Source organism: Corvus cornix, chromosome 2, assembly GCF_000738735.6.
Source record: "Corvus cornix cornix isolate S_Up_H32 chromosome 2, ASM73873v5, whole genome shotgun sequence".
Lineage (NCBI taxonomy): Eukaryota > Metazoa > Chordata > Aves > Passeriformes > Corvidae > Corvus > Corvus cornix.
Genome location: NC_046333.1, coordinates 151,054,975 through 151,061,975, shown reverse-complemented (window position 1 = coordinate 151,061,975; position 7,001 = coordinate 151,054,975).

Sequence of the window (7,001 nt, the reverse complement as noted above, 5' to 3'; positions counted from 1 at the left end):
TTAAATATTTTATTGCTGCCTTTTGTGTCAATGTGTCTTCTTGACAGGCTTGAGGCTGAAGGGCGGTTGATGGATACCACCAGTTGTGTAAGTAGCTGGAGGGAGCTCGACACTTCAGTGCACATCGGCCAAGTTTGCACAGCACATCCCCTCCAACAGGCTGGTACAGAAGCACAGGGAGTGATGTCAGAGGCCAAGTGCTCATCAGAAAAGAAGCATTTTCTGAGCTCAGAAGGGTAATTACCCATGGCACCATGTCCTTACCAACATCCGCCCGAGTGTAGCCCTGCAGCCATCTCCAAACTGCTGCAGCGAAGGCCAGTCTGGCTTCACCCGCCATGACCTTCCGAGCACACATGAGCTCCCACGCTCCTTTTCTGCAGAAAAGCTCGTGGAGGAAATGGTCCAGCATGGGATTAAGCAATGTTTCATTTTTCCAAGACCCTTTCTCTTCCAGTTCTCTTGAGTCAGTTCCTAGGAACCTACTCCAGCATTTGCCCAGTGCAAATGGGGCAGGAGAAACGTGTGTCTGGGTGGGAGGGGAGGGTGCAAAGACTGCAGGGCTCTGACCAAAGCAAAGGAAACAAACAGCAACTCAGGCATGACTGCTGTCAACCCACAGGCACAGAGGCAACTTCAGAATGTGGCCTCCAGCCCTAGAGAACAGTCCCTTGAGAGCAACAACTTTGTCACTACTACCAGACCCTTTTAACCTTCTCTGTTCCTACCTTTATTTGCTCCATGCCAGAGCAGACATGAAAAAAACCTACACTACATTTTAGGGCTCCTTTGCATCATCAGAGGAAATTTTGCATGTTTCAAACTCAGAAGTGGATTTGTCTATGGAACATATCCCTGCATATACCACAGAGCATGTTGATGGTTTGCCATATCCATACAAGAGCTTGACAACTTTAAATTGTAGTTCAGGGACAGCCCAGAGAACTTCATTTCCAAGGCAGGTAGCTGTCACCCCCTGCCTTGGGTGTAGACAAGGCTCCTCAGTAGATACACATAGGAAGAGGAGCACTCAGCCATGGGCAACCTGGAGTTTATAGAGAAGAAGAATTAAAATAATTTCAGCTCCATCTCAGGTTTTGATTGATTTTTTTTTCACAAATTGCTTTGGGAAACTCTTTTATCCAGAATGACTGTTCTGGAGAAGACAAGGAACAGCTAATACATCTCAAGTAAAGACACAGAAAGTCTTGTGACAGCTCTTAAATTTATGTCACAGTGCATGACACATGGCCTACCATAATTCATGTGGCAGATCCTGCCTAGAAGCCAAAGGACAGAAAGGAAAACTCCCACTGATTTCATAGAGTCATAGAATCATGGAATGGTCTGAGTTGGAAGGCACCATAAAGATCATCTTGTTCCATCCCTGCTGCCACAGGCAGGGACACCTCCCACTAGACCAGGTTGCTCAGAGCCCCATCCAGCCTGGCCTTGAACACTTGCAGGGATGGGACATCCACAGCTTCTCTGGGCAACCTGTGCCAGGGCCTCACCACCCTCGCAGAAAATAATTTCTTCCTAATATCCAATATAACTTGCCCTCTTTCAGTTTAAAGCCATTCCCTCTTTTTCTATCACTACATGCCTTGTCAAATATCCCTCTCCAGCTTTTTCAATGGGAGACTTAACTGCAAAAGATTAACCCATTTGATTGCACCAGTAATGTTCAGATTCTTGACGCTGTTATCCATCAACATGGTGAGATTGCCAAGGAGTCCACCTAACACCAGCCAGCTGACTTTGGCCCATTAAAGTCCTGGCAGTTCCTCCACTGGCTGTGCTCATCTACATAAAATAAATGTGTTATTTTCTTTCCAAACATCTCAGCTCATCCCAACCACAGATCTTTGAGTTCACTACACACTTGGAGCAAACTGGCTGAGAGAGAGCAAGGACACACTTCCCGCAGGGTGGGAAGAACTTGAGTCCGTGAAGCTGGAAATTAAAGGGAATAGATTTTTCCCTCCCTTTTTCTGCTCTGGGATAGATAAATCACTCTGATGTCCAATCTCATGTATTATCAGAGATGGTTACTGATTACATACCCACATATGAAACTAAACCGCAGAATCACAGAATCACTGAAATAGGAAAAGACCCCCAAAATCGTCAAGTGCAACCTTTGACCAAACACCACCATGTCAAGTAAACCACAGCAATAAATGCCACCTCACTGTCTTGAACTTCCAGAGACAGTGACTCCACAACTTCCCGGGGCAGCCCATTCCAACACTTAATATTCCTTTCAGTGAAGAATTGCATGTTACCTGTCAAAATCACTCTAAGTAGCTAAGGTGCAAGAGCAAAAACGGGCATCTTTGCATCAAACTGGCATTCTCCTGGTACCCAGCTTATGGTAACTCTTGTCAAGGTTGGGAACCAGCCCAGCTGGTGTTGCTATTGCTGCTATGCTGCAGGGCACCCATGCCATTGCACAGCAGGGATGGGAGCAGGTAGTTCCACCCAACCTCCTCCAGCCAAAGTTAAACTGTGGAAAACTCCCAAGTGCCAGATGATCTGCCATTAACCAATCAGTCATGTGTGCTCCTCTCTGACCAGTTGAACTAAGACCCATATGAGTTGTGCTGTTGATTAATGGAAAGCTAAGCCTTAGGGGCTCTGAAGGTTGGGCCATTGAGCCTCAAAATCACTGTGCTTTGCCAGTTCGTCTGAGACATTTCAGGCTGTACAGAACATTGCTGTTGGGTTTTTATTTTTATTTTTAATTTTAATTTTAGCCAGAATGGCAGAGCAAGAGGATGGAAGAAATGTAGTAAGTGTATTTGAAATGGACATGGAATTTTACACAGGGCAGAGCTCCCAAAAATAGATACAAAACAGACTGCTTTAAAAAATTTGAAATGACAGATTTTATTGGTGTTAGAAGAATGATTTCTCAGGGCTGTATTTACTGTTGCAAGCCTAGAAGGAGGGGAACGTGTTCCTGCACAACAGAAAGGAGGAGATGTGCCATCACACAGCTCATGAGACCAGGCTGCTCCACCATGTACGATTATCACAGTGGTGCTGCAGTACTGTATGTTCAAATGCTTTTGTAGATATTGACTGAAGACTCTTGAAGATGTGCTCACATCACAGGAGAGGAAGAGGAAAAGTAAAGACACAGATTGGTTGCAATGTGCTTCTTCACTTGGTCACTGTGGGAAAAAATATCCACGTGTTCATGTGATTAGGAAACTCCTCGGATACAGTTTCATGTTTCCCTGGGTCTGGTCTCATACCTAAGTTTCTGTGATATGGGAAAGGCATAAAAGCAAAAATTCTTATCAAAATGAGCTCAGCCAAGTTCCCAGTATGCTCAGGCTGAAGCTCCTTTTACAGAGCAGCAAAGCAAGGAAACTGCAAGCTCTGAATACAACCTCCAACTCAGGCAAAAGCTCACTGAGAGAAACAATAACCCCTGGCGGAGCTCCAAATGAATCATTAGGACTTTATGAGCCATTGTTTCCCATTGATGGATCTGCTCTCATTCACAAAAAGCTGCTTTTGCGAGGCAAGAGGAAAAAACACATTTGGAAACCCAGAAGCGAGGCCCTGAGTGGTCAGGGTAGCATGGGAGCACTGTGAGAATCCAGCTGTTATTAACCCCAGACAGCTGTGTGGACAGTGTTGAAATGTCTTCATGGACAAATCCCCTTGCTGTCTGCTTCTGTCCCTTATGCCTGTGAACTTTGCAGTGGAGTTTTCCCTTTGGAATTAAAGTTTGGCTACAGCACCTCAGGCAGTTCCTGTTGTTCTGGTCAGTTCCACCGACACAGACCCCAGTGATCACACAGCTCATGCACTGCTCAAGAGTTTAAATGAAGACAAAAGAGGCTGAAATCTGCTCTGTTTCATCCCTCCACTGATCAGTCAGCCAAGTGACAAGACCACTGCCCACCCAGCTTGGCAGAGGGGGCTGGGGCTCAATTTCATTGTGTACCTGGTGGCACCTTGAGCTATTGGAGTTGTCCCTTGGCACCGGTTATGGCATGTGGAAGCCCATGCAATTAAAGAAGAGCAAACAGAGGTGAAGTTAACACCTCTAAAATGGCATCTACATGTAGGCAACAGACTGGGGACCCTCCTGGCTTGTGCCTGAGTCTCTGTTTTGACTATGCAGCTGTGTGGACTGGATGTCCAGTGACTGGGGCAGGAATCTGGACACCCAGAGGACCGGAAAACACCTACACTAAGGAATCTTCACACCAGACTGAATCCAGCTGTTTGTGCTCTGATGTCTAGTGATGCCTGAGATGTTTTACTGAAACCTACACTCCTCACGGGGCTGAGAGACAAGGCACAAGTCCTGCTGAAGACCTGTGAGCTCAGTGGCTTTTCATCATCTCAAGTGGGACCAGGCACCTTCATACAGACAGTCCAGCCCCAAGCTTGTCTTGTCTGCTTTCTTCTCTAAGCCAAGCCATGCTGGCCCATGCCATCAAATGCACTTACATGCAGAGCTCAGGATGTCAGGCTGGGCTGGCTGCTGACATGCAGCCCTGGGGACCAGCCATGGGGACATGGCCACATGGTCCTGTGTGCCACAGCCAGCTCTGATGTCTCTCACAGTCCAGCCCAGCTCTGCAGAAGGACACAGCAGGATGGCTGGGAAAGGGATGCTTTTTGCCAATGCTACTGAAGCAAAGAGCTCCCACTGTGCTCACAAGGATTCCAAGAGTGGTGTGTCCTCCTGTGCTGGGTGAGAGGCATTTTTTTGGCAGCATGAAGGGCTGAACTCCTGTTGGACCCCACCTCCACTCCTGTTCCCTTTTGGAGAGGCCTCTGCTCTTTCTGGAATGATGCAGATTTGCCTGCCTGCAGAAGTGGTTTGGAAGCAGCTGTTGGAGCAGAGAGATCCCATTCTGCTCTCTCTCCCCAGGACACCTTGGATGTTCATGTCTTCAAAGCACAGAGCCAAGCTCCTGCAGGCTCCAAAGGCCACCTTTGCTCCCAGCATTAGGAACTGGGGGAAATACTTTCTTCCATCTTCAAAAACTCCTCAGATATGTGCCAGGCTAAATCTACACTGTCCCAGCTGCTCTACACAGTGTGGGATTGGAAAACTCATCAGCTCATCTAAGTACCTAAAACACTTGGAAGTTTGAAGCCTTATGAGTCTGACACTGCCTGGGGCCCCTCTCCTGAGGAGAAGGGAAGCTGGGGAAAAGAGGATCATGCTTGGAGCCATGAACAGCTGAATATGCACCAGAACATCCTAAAGGAAAGGAGCAGCCAAGTCCTCCCTGCAGGGCCTGGAGAGCTGCTGTTTAGCTTTGAAGAAGAAAACATCCCACAGGCTGCAGCCACCAGCAGAGGACCTGTGGGACCCCATCCTCCTGGAAGGTTTGGGAGCCTACAGCCTCTCTAGCTCCCACTTCAGGATCATATGTCTAAAACTGCAGTCCTAAACCTCTCCTTCACCAACTACTCTGAAACCTGAATTCTCCAGTGTACCTAGGGGAGGCTTGCCAATATTTTTCACTAAAGGCTGTGAAAAATGTGAAGGGTGTGAAGGGGAGACTGAAGACACCTGCTCAAGCCTACAGATACCTGTGTTTTCAGATCTGGTCTGCTCACCAGGCCCACCTCACCACTGAGCCTTGCTGAGATCAGGGGCAGTTCAGCCCAGGAGGCACCTCAGCACAACCAGCCCTGCAGAAGAGCACCAAGAGACAAAGAACTTGCTTATTCAATTTTTTTTTTTTTTTATGCAATAGCTCAGAAACTCCCTCAAAATAGGGAGAGAACTATTTTTCTCACTGCAAAGTCCCTCCTGTACACAGCGGGATTCAAATCCACATGGCCTGACCCTCAGTTACCAAGATAAAATATCCAGGGATGAGAGACTCATATTCACTGCTGTAGAAATTTCCTGTTTTCCACTAGGACTCCCTGCATAGACAGGGCACGTTATTGTGCAGCTATGTAGCCAGGGTCATGGAAGAGATGACACAGCATTCTCCACTCTAATGAGCATTAAGATATTTCAAAAAGAAACAGACCCTGAATATATTCCTCCAGAGCTAACAGAGCAAGGACTGCAGGTCTCCAGCAAGGCTTTCTTATCTTTGAGGAGTGACAAAGAGCCCCCAGATCTCTGCCATCCTTGAGTGTTACCACCATCTACCCATCAGGGACTATGTAATGAGAAGTATACACTTTTCATTCAAGTTGAGAGCTCTGAATCACGGATTTCAATTCCCTGCAGCCAGGTGCAATCTCTGTAGTGGCAGTAGTTCTCATTTCCTGGACATCTCTGAGAGCCCTACCCAGGATATGGCACTTTGCTTTGAATCCAGCACCTTCATGACCATAAGACCTCCCTGAACAACCCTTCACACTCACTGTGAAAGACTGTAAACATCCCTGTCAGGTAAATGAAGAGTTAATATTCCTGGGAGGTTATCGCTAGAATGGGACTCCTTCCCAGGAATGATGGCTTTATGGGCACAGCTCCACCGTGATGCTTTCTTCAGACCTAGCTGATCTGCCTTCCTCTGTTCAGGAGGTCCATTTGTAGTAAAAATCTACAAATAGTCTGATAGGTTGGTAGAAGAGATGAAAAAGAGCCAGTGCTGGGTCATTTAATGTATAGACAAAGACATGTTCACTTCATCTGTCATGTAAACCTCAACTGCTCAAGTTTATCATTCACTGCCAAAAATGCTATTACAGCAGCTTGAGATTTCAAAGACAGTTTTATTCCTGTTTCTGACTGACCTTTGGATGTATTTTTCAACTCAGAAAAAGAAAAAAAACACTTTATGTGCTCTGAACTGGAGCTTAGAAAGTCTAACACATTTCTAAGTATAGATGTGGTGATTTACAAGGAACCTTTTTTCTGGTTTTTATAAGACTCTGCCTTTCTTCAGCCATGAACAGTGTATTGGTTCTAACAAGGACACCGGGAACCTTTGAGACTAGAATTATTTATGAGAGGGAGTGTGTGATCCAATGGATAAGAAACTGGACTTATT